Genomic DNA, 14,309 nt, shown 5'->3' with positions numbered 1-14,309 from the left:
TAATAGCTTAAACTTTTAACAACCTAATTTTAATACTGCCAACTTATTTTCAATAACGTACAAATACTCCTGTGCACCTGTCTTTCCCTTTTATATCGTGAAAGTCACAAATTACATCCTTTTGCATTTGTTATGCCCATTAACATAGAATGATAACTATTGTTTAATAGATTTGCTTATTAAAGCATGTAGGAAAAAGAGAATTTAAAAACCATACCAAAAGTACAATAATACTGGATTTTATATTTATTGGTCTCTCATATTTATCTCTGTAGTTACCTTTATCGATGCTTTTTATTTTTTCTAATGGCTTTGAATTACTCTCTAGTGTGATTATGGGCTAAATTGAGAGAGAGTCACTTCTCTCTTTTCTTTTAATATTCTCTTTGGTGTTTATCCTACTAATGTTTGACTTTCTTGGATTTGGGAAGTTTTCAACAACTGTTTCTTCAAATATTGTTATTTTTTTCTCTCTCTTCACCCCCTGGGACTCCCATAACGTGTATGTTGCTCTACTTGATAGTGTAAGGCCTAAGGTTTTTTTAGGCTTTATTCACTTTTCTTCATTCTTTTTTCTTTCTGCTTCTCAGACTCGATAATTTCAATTATCCTATTTCCAACTTTGCTGATTCTTTCTTCTGTCTGCTCAAATCTGCTTTTGAGCCCTCTATTTAATTTTCCATTTCAGTTTAATGTCCTTTTCAGCTCTAAAAATTCAGTTTTTAAAAATACTTTATATCTCCTGGGGCGCCTGGGGGGCTCAGTCGGTTAAGCGTCCGACTTCGGCTCAGGGCATATCTCACAGTCTGTGAGTTTGAGCCCCGCGTCAGGCTCTGTGCTGACCGCTCAGAGCCTGGAGCCTGCTTCAGATTCTGTCTCCCTCTCTCTGCCCCTCGCCTGCTCACACTCCGTCTCTCTCTCTCTCTCTCAAAAATAAACATTAAAATAATAATTTATATATCCTTATTGATGTTGTCATTCTGCTCATACACTGTATTCCTGATGTTCTTTCATTCTTTGTCCATGTTTTCCTTTGGTGGTTTGATCTTTCAGACCATTAAAAAAATGCTTGTCTAGTAAATCTGTTTTCTGGCCTTCCTCAGGGACTGTTTCAATTAATTTTATTACCTTGGCTGAGCCATACTTTCATGTTTCTTTGCATGCCCTTACGATTTTTCACTGAAAATTGTACACTTGGCTGTTATTACGTGGTGATTTTGGAAACCAAATTCTTCCCCTTCCCAAGGATTTGCTGGCTTTTTCAGTTGTTGAAGGCTGTAGTAGTCTATTTGATTAGTGACATTCTCAAAGTATTATTTCAAAGACTGTTTCGCGTTCATGTGGTGACCAAAGTCTCTGTTTCTTAGCTTGCATTCAGCTGATGGTTTGACAGAGAATTCTTTAAAAGCCAGGAGCTCTCTGACTCTGCAAATTGGTTCTGTGCCTGGGTTCTCCTCTTTTAGTCAGGCTTGCACCGTGCCTAAAGATCAGTTCAAGGTGAAAGCTTAGAATCTTCTCAGGTTGTTCTGAGATTGCATCTTGCTTGAGGAATCCATGTGCCTGTATAGATGCCTGGTTGCTTTAAATGTCCTAATTTCCTAGAAGAACTCTCTACAGCTTTGCCTTATGTTGTCTATTTTATGTTGGACTATAATCTTTTTTTCCCAGGCATCTGAAGGTTGTTAATTCAGCTTGTCATGTTGTTGAGCTCTTTTGGTCTGATTTCTGAGTTAGGCAAGCAGAGAGAAGCACTTTGTACCAGCCCTTAGGTAATCTTCAGACAGGTTAGAAGAGACATGTGGCCCCCCACTCGTGCTCTGTCTCTCTCTGTCTCAGAAATAAATAAACATTAAAAAAAATTAAAAAAAAAAAAAGTGGGGCACCTGGGTGGCTCAGTCGGTTGAGCAGTTGAGTGTCTGACTTCAGCTCAGTTCATGATCTCATGGTTCGTGGGTTTGAGCCCCACATCAGGCTCTGTGCTGACAGCTCGGAGCCTGGAGCCTGCTTCTGATTCTGTGTGTGTGTGTCTCTCTCTCCCTCCCCCACTCATGCTCTGTCTCTCTCTGTCTCAGAAATAAATAAACATTAAAAAAATTTTTAAAAAAGAAGACACATGGGGCTCACATATATGTGACCTACACAAGAATTTGCAAATAAAGTGTGTTCTTCTCCCTCCCCAAACCAGAAAAATTGTCCCACACTGGGAAATCAGGCTGCTGCATCTTTAAGCCTGTTGTCACTAAGACCGTTGCTGCTTTAAGACTGGGGCCACTTTAAGGCTGTTGCCACTTTAAGACTACAGTCAAGGGGGAAGGGATAGGGGAAGGGCCTCCAAAATAGCCAGAAAAGATTTGTGGAATTTTGAAGTGCCTTTTTCTTGATCCAGCTTTCACTTGGTTGCTGTAAACTTTTGACTGTTTTCCAGAGTTCTTATAAAATGTGTTCTGACAGTTTCTGCTTGTTTTTTAATGTTTCTGTGGAAGGGGTGAGAGCTTGGGGCTTCCTATCTGTCATTTTTCTGACATTACTCTGCTATTTGTTTTTACATGCAGGCTTTCCTTTTGTAATAAAATGTGCCTTGGAAAGAACTACATTGATTTCGAGCTTAGGAGTATGCGATTTCTTCCTAATATTACAGGCGGAGACCTCCATGTCCCAGGAAGGGCTGGCTGTGCTCTAGAATACCGGCCGTCTCACCACCTCTGCGATGTCCATCCAGCGGTGACCCTCCGCCTGTCCCAAGAGGTCTCAACGGTTTCATGCAGGTAGCAGGATGTGTGCCTTTGTTTGCGGCACAGATAAGCATGTTGTAAAATCAGTTCAGTTGCAAAACATTTATTGAGTGCCTGCTGTATGTCAGGAAAACACTGGGATATAACCGGGGATAAAAATAGCAGTTGTGTGCTAAAGGAACTTACTTCTAGTGAGAGAGACAGATGGTGAGCCGATCATTTCAGGACAATGTGAAGTTTCCGTCATGGGGTTATGTGGAGGGCCCCATGGGAGCACAGAGCAGGGACTTTCTGGGGTTGAGTCTTGAAAATAAAATCAGTTAGGAGTTAGCAAGACAGAGAAGGAGGGACTGCCAGATGGAAGGTTCATAACACAGCCTGAATGAAAACTCGGGTCGCCTGAGTCCCGGTTCAGGATGTTTCGTGCTTATCCAAGTTTTAGAGTTTCACCGAAAGCAGGCCTGTCTTCTCATTGAATCTGGTGGGGCTTTTTTTGTTTTTTTTCCCTAGTAAGTTTTGTGGCATTTTGCTCTACTCGCAGAATTTCATTTATTAAAGCGATTACATAATCACTGTTCTAGACAACCACTTCCTTAGTGAGGATGTCATCTAATAGACTCCGTGTTCTGGTCTTTAACGTATTACTAGCTATTGTTATGACCCATGTTCTAACACTGCTTGGCAGACTTTAGCTTGGTGGCCTCTAGAAATGAGGCCTTGCCTTTCTGAGATAGACCCGTGGGCATGCTTGTCTAGGCTCAGTCCTAAGAAATCGGTCTCTCCTGAAGGGGGGGGGTCTTGGTGGCATCCCATGGGACTCAGTGCCCCGGGAATCAGATGAGTGGATTGGGGGTGGGCCTTGCCAGCCTAGCGGAACCCCTGGATCCTTTCTCCCAGCTCTTGAGTTGGGCCATGCCCAACTACAGGATTTTTTTGGTAGCTGTAGGGGTCAAGTACAGATAGAGCCAAAGCTTCATGCTGAGGCAGGTCAGACAAAGCAAAAGACAGGATGAAAGGATAAAGGAGTAGGAGCCCTGAGCAACCAGAGAAACCAGTATATAGAGAAGGTAAGTGACCAGGCATACAGAGAGAGGCTGAGATGAAAGATGACAGGGTGGGGAGAGGAGGGGGATGAGGAGGAGGAGGAGAGAGAGAGAGAGATGTTGCTGTTCATTCTTCTGTTTTCCTTGAGGCCCAGCTGTACTTCTCTGGTCAAGCTGGGTTCTCTTAAGTTTCTCTGTATCTTAAAAAAAAAAAAAAAAAAAATTTAATATTTATTTACCTTTGAGATAGAGTGCGCAAGACTGAGTGGGGGAGGGGCAGAGAGAGAGGGAGACACAGAATCCGGAGCAGGCTCCAGGCTCTGAGCTGTCAGCCCAGAGCCCGATGTGGGACTCGAACTCACGGACTGGACCACAAGATCATGACCTGAGCCGAAGTCAGAGCTTAACCGACTGAGCCACCCAGGTGCCCCCAGGTTTCTCTGTATCTTAAACACTGAACCCTTTGCTTGCCTTAGCTTCTGTGGGCTTCTGATCCCTCAGTGAAAATTGCTCCCGATTCCATCCGGTGCACATCGGTTTCTCCCCAGGCCCAGTGGCTGATGTTTTCCCTCAGAGTGAGGGAGATTCAGCCCTCAGTGAATTCCTTTTCCTAGCTGGTGTGAAGGCATTTAACCCTGACTTTTCCCGCAGACATGGAGAAGTCTCTGTGGTTGATGAGACTCTGGTCGATGCCACTTACGGGCAGTTCCACATAAGCTATGGATTAGCCATTGGATTGCCTCCCGCACAAAGAGATAGTCATTAATTCAAAGCACGGCCGTACCAAGAGTCGACACATGGCTATGTGGTGGTCTATGAAATGTACCAGGCCAGGAGCCGGGGACACCAGATGCCCAGTTCCAAATCCGCCTTTAACTGGCCCCTGACTTGTAGCACCGGTGGCTTTACCCACAGCGTGGGGTTTTGATGCACAAGGTGAAATGAGACAAGTATACGAAAGCTCTTTGAAAAAGTGCAGTGTGTGTTATCCTCAGATATGTGAGGAACTGTATTTGGCTGGAGGGAGCCGGAAACGGCCAACTTCTTTCCCATTTGTCCTGTCAAAGACCCACACTGGCAGGACGGCTGGAGGATGATACAGAGACTGAGGGAAACGTAGATCTTAGTTCTGGCTGTGCTTCAAATCACGGTGGTGCTTTAAGGACCCAGAGGGGCTCTGCTTACCGAGTCCCTCTGAATCAGAAGGTCCTTGGGCGCTGGTAGGAGGCCAGGGATGAGAACCTGTTCTGGGGTTCTGTCTCCTTTGAGGGCAGAACTCTGGGAGGCAGGTGGAGGCTGAAGTCAGAGCCGAAGGAAGAGGCAGCAAGAGCCAGAGCGCCGCGCTGAGCACAGAAACGTGCCCATCTTCCCCTTTGCCAGTCACACTGATGAGAACCAGGAGCACAGAGATGTCATCAGGACTAACAGCCGGCAGCTGTTGGAGTGGCCCTGCCAGATGGTGAGTTGGTACGATTATGCCAGGGTTGATGTGCGGTGGGAAGGGGTCAGGGCAGCCTTCACCCCCTGCCTCCCTTTGTCCCCAGCAGAATCCTGCTTCTTGGTGAGCAGTGTCTCTCTTGGGTGTGACGAACGTCTGGTCCTACAGAGACAGCGCTTCGGGTGTTTCCATCAAAGCCAAAGGCAAGCCTTTTGGTTTTAAGATTTGACCGCTGGCACCTGAAAGGACGAGTGATGGGAAGTAATCTCATGTGTCTGTGTTTGGAATTTGGCTATTTCACATGGCCAGCGTATACTAAATAATGGAATTTGACCACTGGAAATGAATTCTAGACTCTTCTAGAGTCTGTTAGAGAACGGCCTGGCCCCTTCCACCTCCCTAGGACCATCTCTTACATCTCGTAGACACACTGGGGTCTTCCAGGCATATGCCTGCCCTGCATTTCCACTCTGTGCATGTTTTTTCTCTGCATGGATCACTTTCACCCTAACGAGCCCCGTGCCCGAAGAACTCCTATGCATCCTTCAAAACTCAGGTCAGGAGTCATGTTTCCTGGAAACTTTGTAGGTGCTCTCCTCCCTTATCTGGTAAAGTTCACTGGGTTGATTTCCATCACAGAAAGCCCTGTGCACAGTGTGCTCAAAGGTCAACCGTGTGCTCCCCTTCCCCATGGCCAGTCCCTTCCTCTTGGGGACCGTAACAAACTATCTTTTCAATAGAAGGTATCTCCTGATCTTCTGGACTTGCCCATCTGAATAATAATAAAACCTACATTTTGAAACACGGATATTGCCTTATGGATACAGCCATCACCTAAGTCAAGAAATAACATTAGCAACATTTCCAGGGGCACCGTGCTCTTATAATCCAGCAAACATTTATGAAGTGCCTTCTATTCACTCATACATTCACATCTTCACCAAATATTTACCAATTATCTGTGACGGGCTAGATAGTGTGCTGGGACTCGTTACGTACAGAGATGAGGAAAGCAGAGGTTCTGGCTTCACCACGCACGTCTTTTAATGGAAAAGACCGTATCAGTCAAACAACCACACAAATGAATATACAATAGCAAACAATGATACGTGCAAGGGAGGCGAATCAAACACTGCTCTGTGCAGATCACTTCCATGACTTATGTCCTTTAGCCCTCCCAAAAGGCCGATTTGGGGGGTACCATTGGTATTGACAGTCTAGACACGAGGAAACAAAAGTGAGGCTTTGCCCCAAGCCATGTAGCTGGAGGTTGGAGGAATCCCTGAAAAGGTCTAGCTAGTCAAGAAAGACGTCAGGAAGGGGCAAACCTTGACCTAGGTCTCGAAGAAAGGATAGGATTCAGGTAGGCGAAGCTGGGAGGGGCATTCCTCAAGTCGCCACCTGATTTTTCGTCCTTGCTGTGGAGGTGGGTGCCTAAGGCACCCATTGCCTTCTACCAAGGAAGGAATGCAGAATTCTGGTTTAGCAGGTGTTGGCTGTCTCCAAGGCTCTTCGGCAGCTCTACTATGGCAAAGACCTTCCAAGCTGAGACTTCACGCAACAGCTCCGGTTCGAAGGGAAGGTTTTTTCGTACTCAATCTGGTATTGACATCTGACATCCTGCAGAAGGCAGCCCGAAGCTTGAGGCTTCTGGCTGTGGGAGGCTCCCTCAGGAGAGCCTGCCTATATGCTGAAAGCTGCATTGGAGAACTCGGGAGCCTTGGGTCTCAGGAGGGGCTCTCTCGCTAGAAGCAGAGCGATCTTGGGGCCAAGCGTTTCAACTTCATTTCCTAACCGAGTGTCGGGACAAAGCTAGCATTCGACATTTTCTGAAGAAACACCAGCTTTGACAGAGTGCCTCAAATAGGACAGACGAAGACCGCGTCATTGGAGACCCCAAAGAATACCCCAGGCACAATCCGACGGGCCCAGGGAGGCCGATACAGGATTATATGCAGCTTTTCTCCTGGTGGGATAGAGCTGCTTCGGGGAGGTGAGAGTGGAAATGTACTTCTTCAGGAGAGAGGCAGTTGGGAGGGCTTTCATGGGGCCGAATCTTTGTTTCGCCGCTTACTAGCTGTATTACCCGTACAAGTGACTTCCCCTCTGGGAGCTGGTTTCTGCATTGGTCCAATAGGGATACAGTGTGAGTTTTATTAGATAGTGTTGGATTTAGAGTTCGTACACATCTAGACATGGGCGCCGTGCCTGGCATGGAGCAGGCAGTGTTGGCATCCCACTTTTCCTCATCTGCATGGGCTATGTCCTTTTCACAGCATTGGACCACACATTTATTGTAGGGAGTTGAACAGCTCAACCAACACACTCTGGGCACTAGCTGGCAAGCCTATCATGGGGGCACAGGGAGGGGGTGTTCTTGTTTTGTATCTTCTTCCTCCTTTGAAAACTTTTCCTCCTCTGAGACTCCACGCAAGGCCAGACTTAACCAGGCACGACCATGGGACCGAAGACACATCCTTCAAGTTATGCTGTGCACAGACCCAGGTGACCTCAAACACCCTCGTCCTTGGCTGGCCTCAATTTTGTAAACACATGCTGCACAAGACCCTGTGTCCCCTGGGACTTCTGAGAGCCCCGTGCTAGATGGCTTCCCCAGGAGCAGAAATGCTGAGGAAATAAGAAATTTCCATACCAATGAGCGAGAACCACTTACTGGTTTCAGGCCAGCTGGGGCCCCTGATTGTGACTTGTAGGAGTATGCTTGGCAGAGATTAAACTCCCTCTTTAATTTTTGATGTTGTTTCTTTGTTCCTTGCCTTGACCCAACAGGGTGTTGGAAGTTTTAAAAGAAAAAAAAGTCCCCGCCGCGTAGCAATGACTTGAGGTCGTGTAATAACTGATTACAGTTTACATACATTTTAGTTATTTCCATTAAAAATGTGGAAAAATAGCAGAAAAAGGATGCCATAAAAACAAATGGTTCTTCTTGCACAGAGACGCAGCCCAAAGGAGGAACAAATTTGCTATTTTTATATGTATAGAAAACACATCTTCCCGTCTTGCTAGGTAGTCCACAAACCAATTTATGTTGACTTTGCTTGGGGCAAGGAAGTACATTTGGGGTTCCTTCGAACTCTATTTCTGTGACAGAAACGAATACCTGCCCCTTTTGGTAATGGATTAGGATGTGATGCTTTGTCTCCTTTTAGGGACAAAAAATAGGATTGAGGGAAGGTATCGTCTCTGGTTCCTAGACTTTAGGATAGATTTTGCTAGCCGTCAACACGTATTGTCCTTTGTTGCAAATGCTGGAGTCACCTTGTCCCCACCCTTGGGGTGCAGGTGGTGTCCATAACGGGGCAGGAAGAAGGATGTGTTGTATGTTCATCCATGCTTGTATTGTGCTAATTCTGGTAAATGAGGGTAAGTGGCACTAAGGCCCCTCCAGGGACCATTTATCTTGTTTACCAGATGGAATCGAATATGACGGTCTTTTTTTTTTTTTCCTAAAAAATGTTTTTTGTTTTTGTTTGTTTTTGTTAATTTTTCTAAACACAAAACTTATTTATTATTTTATTTTTATTTATTTTAAAAATAGAATTTATTGTCAAATTGGCTTCCATACAACAACCAGTGCTCATCCCAACAAGTGCCCTCCTCCATGCCCATCACCCATTTTCTCTCTCCCCGCCCCCCATTCACCCTCAGTTTGTTCTCTGTATTTAAGAGTCTCTTGTGGTGTGCCTCCCTCCCTCTCTGTTTGTAACTATTTTTTTCCCCTTCCCTTCCTCCGTGGTCTTCTGTTAAGTTTCTCAAGATCCACAAATGAATGAAAACATAGGATGTCTGTCTTTCTCTGACTGACTTATTTCATTCAGCATAATACCTTCCAGTTCTATCCGCATTGCTGCAAATGGCATGATTTCATTCTTTCTCATTGCCAGGTAGTATTCCATCGTATATATAAACCACATCTTTATCCACTCACCAGTTGATGGACATTTAGGCTCTTTCCATAATTTGACTATTGCTGAAAGTGCTGCTATAAACATTGGGGTGCATGTGCCCCTTTGAAACAGCACACCTGTATCCCTTGGATAAATACCTAGTAGTGCAGTTGCTGGGTCGTAGGGTAGTTCTATTTTTAATTTTTTGAGGAGCCTCCGCACTGTTTTCCAGAGCAGCTGCACCAGTTTGCATTCCCACAAAGAGTGCCAGAGGGTTGCCATTTCTCCACATCCTCGCCAGCATCTACAGTTTCCTGATTTGTTCATTTTAGCCACTCTGACCGGTGTGAGGTGCTATCTCAGTGTGGTTTTGATTTGTATTTCCCTGATGAGGAGTGACGTTGAGCATCTTTTCATGCGTCTGTTGGCCATCTGGGTGTCTTCTTTGGAAAAGTGTCTCTTCATGTCTTTTGCCCATTTTGCCACTGGATTATTTGCTTTTCAGATGTTGAGTTTGGTAAGTTCTTTATAGATTTTGGATACTAACCCTTCCTCTGATATGTCATTTGCAAATATTGTTTCCCATTCCATCAGTTACCTTTAGGTTTTTTGATTGTTTCCTTTGCAGTACAGAAGCTTTTTATCTTGATGAGGTTCTAGTGGTTCATTTTTGCTTTTAATTCCCTTGCCTTTGGAGATGTGTCAAGTAAGAAATTGCTATGGCTGAGGTCAGAGAGGTCTTTTCCTGCTTTCTCCTCTAGGGTTTTGATGGTTTCCTGTCTCACATTCAGGTCCTTTATCCATTTTGAATTTATTTTTGTGAATGGTGTAAGAAAGTGGTCTAGTTTCATTCTTCTGCATGTTGCTGTCCAGTTCTCCCAGCACCATTTGTTAAAGAGACTGTCTTTTCCATTGGATACTCTTCCCTGCTTTGTTAAAGATGAGTTGGCCATCTTTTGTGGGTCTGACTCTGGATTCTCTATTCTATTCCATTGGTCTATGTGTCTGTTTTTGTGCCAATACCATGCTGTCTTGATGATGACAGCTTTGTAGTAGAGGCTAAAGTCTGGGATTGTGATGCCTCCCGCTATGGTTTTCTTCTTCAATATTGCTTTGGTTATTTGGGGTCTTCTGTGATTCCATACAAATTTTAGGATTCCTTTTTCTAGCTTTGAGAACAATGCTAGTGCAATTTTGATTGGGATCGCATTGAATGTGTAGATTGCTTTGAGTAGTATTGACATTTTAACAATATTTATTCTTCCAATCCATGAGCATGGGATGTTTTTCCATTTCTTTGTGTCTTCTTCAATTTCCTTCATAAGCTTCCTATAGTTTTCAGCATATAGATCTTTTGCATCCTTGGTTAGGTTTATTCCTAGGTATTTTTTTGGTCCTTGTTACAATTGTAAATGGGATCAGCATCATTATTTCTCTTTCTGTTGCTTCATTACTGGTGTATAAAAATGCAACTGATTTATGTACATTGATTTTTGTACCCTGCGACTTTGCTTAATTCATGTATCAGTTCTAGCAGACTGTTGGTGGAGTCTTTCAGGTTTTCCATGTAGAGTATCATGTCGTCTGTGAAAAGTGAAAGTTTGACTTGTTCTTTGCCTATTTTGATGCCTTTTATTTCGTTTTGTTGTCTGATTGTTGATGCTAGGACTTCCAACACTATGTTAGACGACAATGGTGAGAGTGGACATCCCTGTCGTGTTCCTGATCTCGGGGGGAAAGCTCTCAGTTTTTCTCCATTGAGGATGCTATCAGCTGTGGGCTTTCCATATATGGCTTTTAAGATGTTTAAGTATGTTCCTTCTATCCCGACATTCTTGAGGGTTTTTATTAAGAAAGGATGCTGTATTTTGTCAAATGCTTTTTCTGTATCTATTGATAGGATCATATGGTTCTTATCCTTTCTTTTATTAATGCGATGAATCACATTGATTAATTTGCAAACATTGAACCAGCCCTGCAGTCCAGGAATGAATCCCACTTGATCGTGGTGAATAATTCTTTTTATATGCTGTTGAATTCGATTTGCTACTATCTTACTGAGAATTTTTGCATCCATATTCATCAGGGATATTGGCCTGTAGTTCTCTTTTTTTACTTGGTCTCTGTCTGGTTTAGGAATCAAAGTAATACTGGCTTCATAGAATGAGTCTGGAAGTTTTCCTTCCCTTTCTATTTATTGGAATAGCTTGAGAAGGATAGGTATTATCTCTGCTTTAAACGTCTGGTAGAACTCCCCTGGGAAGCCATCTGGTCCTGGACTCTTATTTGTTGGGAGATTTTTGATAACCGATTCAATTTCTTCGCTGGTTTTGGGTCTGTTCAAGCTTTCTATTTCCTCCTGCTTGAGTTTTGGAAGAGTGTGGGTGTTTAGGAATTTGTCCATTTCTTCCAGGTTGCCCAATTTGTTGAATTCGATTTGCTAGTATCTTGTTGAGAATTTTTACATCTGTGTTCATCAGGGATATTATATTGGTGTATAGTTCTTCTTTTTTGTGGGGTCTCTGTCTGGTTTGGGAATCAAGGTATTGCTGGCTTCATAGAATAAGTCCAGAAGTTTTCCTTCCCTTTCTATTTTTTGGAACAACTTGGGAAGGATAGGTATCATCTCTGCTTTAAATGTCTGGTAGAATTCCCCTGGGAAGCTATCTGGCCCAGGACTCTTACTTGTTCAGAGATTTTTGTTAACTGAATCAGTTTCTTCACCAGTTATGGGTCTGTTCAAATTTTCTATTTCTTCCCGTTTGAGTTTTGGTAGTGTGCGGGTGTCTAGGAATTTGTCCATTTCTTCCAGGTTGTCTAGTTTGTTGGCATATAATTTTTCATAGGGTTCTCTGATAATTTCCTGTATTTCTGAGGGATTGGTTGTGATAAATCCATTTTCATTCGTGGTTTTATCTATTTGGATCCTCTCTCTTTTTGAGAAGTCTGGCTAGGGGGTTATCAATTTTGTTTATTTTTTCAAAAAACCAGCTCTTAGTTTCATTGATTTGTACTACTGTTTTTTGTTCTTTGTTTGTCGTTTTGGATTCTGTATTGTTTATTTCTGCTCCGATCTTTATTATTTCTCTTCTGCTGGCCTTGGGGTTTCTTTGCTGTTCTGCTTCTAGTTCCTTTAGGTGAGCTGTAAGATTTTGTATTTGGGATTTTTCTTGCTTCTTGAGATAGGCCTGGATTGCAATGTATTTTCCTCTTAGGACTGCCTTTGCTGCATCCCAAAGGGTTTGGATTGTTGTGTTTTCATTTTCATTTGTTTCCATATATTTCTAGATTTCTTCTTTAATTGCCTGATTGACTCATTCATTCTTTAGTAGGATGTTCTTTAACCTCCATGCATTTGGAGGTTTTCCAAACGTTTTCCTGCAGTTGGTTTGAAGTTTCATAGCATTGTGATCTGAAAATGTGCATGGTATGATCTCAATTCTTTTATGTTTATTGAGGGCTGTTTTGTGACACAGTATGTGATCTGTCTTGGAGAATGTTCCATGTGCACTCGAGAAGAATGTGTATTCTGCTGCTTTAGGATGAAAAGTTCTATATATATCTGTCAAGTCCATCTGGTCCAGTGTGTTATTCAGGGCCATTATTTCTTTATTGATTTTCTGCCTAGATGGTGTATTCATTGTTGTAAGTGGAGTATTAAAGTCCCCTGTAATTACTGTATTCTTACCAATAAGATTGGTTATGTTTGTGATTAATTGTTTTATATATTTGGGTGCTTTCTAATTCGGTGCATAATCATCTATAATTGTTAGCCCTTCTCGATGGATAGACCCTGTAAATATTATATAACGCCCTTCTTCATCTCTTGTTACAGCCTTTAGTTTAAAATCTAGCTTGTCTGATATAAGTATGGCTACTCCAGCTTTCTTTTGACTTCCAGTAGCATGATAGATAGTTCTCCATCCCCTCATTTTCAATCTGAAGGTATCCTCAGGTCTAAAATGGGTCTCTTGTAGACAGTAAATAGATGGGTCTTGGTTTTTTATCCATTCTGATACCCTATGTCTTGATTGGAGCATTTAGTCCATATACATCCAGTGTTATTATTGAAAGATATGGGTTTAGAGTCCTTATGTTATCTGTAGGTTTCATGCTTGTAGTGATGTCTCTGGTGTTTTGTCTCACAGGATCCCCCTTAGGATCTCTTGTAGGGCTGGTTTAGTGGTAATGAATTCCTTCAGTTTTTGTTTGTTTGGGAAAACCTTTATCTCTCTGTCAATTCTGAATGACAGGCTTGCTGGATAAAGGATTCTCGGCTGCATATTTTTTATGTTCATCACATTGAAGATTTCCTGCCATTCCTTTCTGGCCTGCCAAGTTTCAGTAGTTAGGTCTGTTACCACCCTTATGTGTCTACCCTTGTAGGTTAAGGCCCGTTTGTCCCTAGCTGCTTTCAGAATTCTCTTTATCTTTGTATTTTGTCAGTTTCACTATGATATGTCATGCAGAAGATAAATTCCTGTTACATCTGAAGGAAGTTCTTTATGCCTCCTGAGTTCAATGTTTGTTTCCTTCCCCAGATTGGGGAAGTTCTCAGCTATGATTTGTTCAAGTACACCTTTGGCCCCTTTCTCTCTTCTTCTTCTGGAACTCCTATGATACGGATATTGTTCTGCTTCATTGAGTCACTTAGTTCTCTAATTCTCCACCCATGGTCCAGAATTTTTTTCTCTTTTTTTCAGTTTCATCTTTTTCCATAATTTTATCTTCTATTTCACTTAATCTCCCCTCTGCCTCTTCAATCCTCACTGTTGCTGCCTCCAATTTATTTTGTACCTCATTTATAGCATTTTTAAATTCATCATGACTATTTTTTAGTTCCTTGAATTCTGCAGCAATAGATTCTCTGCTGTCTCCTGTGCTTTTTTTCAAGCCCAGTGATTTATCTTATGATTATTATTCTAAATTCTTGTTCAGTTATATTGTTTATATCTGTTTGGATCAATTCTTTAGCTGTCATTTCTTCCTGGAATTTCTTTTGAGGAGAATTCTTCTGATTTGTCATTTTGGCTAGTTTTCTGTCCCTTATGTGTTTTAAAAGCTTGTTATGTGCCCCTCACCTCATAGCATTACCATATTAAAGAGGGTCATACATTGTACAGGGCCTGGCCCTTCAGGAGGTTTTTTTTTTTTTTTTTTTTTTTTTTTTTTTGAAGAATGTTACTTG

At 42.6% G+C, this 14,309-nt stretch overlaps 1 long non-coding RNA gene across 1 annotated transcript; it reads left to right on the top strand.

The window, feature by feature from the left end:
* The first annotated feature begins 2,391 nt into the window (after window positions 1-2,391).
* Window positions 2,392-6,776, top strand: LOC107179994. The gene is made up of 4 exons (XR_001510738.2): window positions 2,392-2,485; window positions 2,639-2,765; window positions 5,045-5,234; window positions 5,323-6,776. It is a non-coding gene; the product is annotated as an uncharacterized LOC107179994 (long non-coding RNA).
* The last annotated feature ends 7,533 nt before the right edge of the window (window positions 6,777-14,309 follow it).

The sequence above is a fragment of the Panthera tigris genome, chromosome D2 (genome assembly GCF_018350195.1).
Source record: "Panthera tigris isolate Pti1 chromosome D2, P.tigris_Pti1_mat1.1, whole genome shotgun sequence".
Lineage (NCBI taxonomy): Eukaryota > Metazoa > Chordata > Mammalia > Carnivora > Felidae > Panthera > Panthera tigris.
The sequence above is the reverse complement of the archived record's forward strand: the minus strand, read 5'-3'. Positions and strand labels throughout refer to the sequence as shown.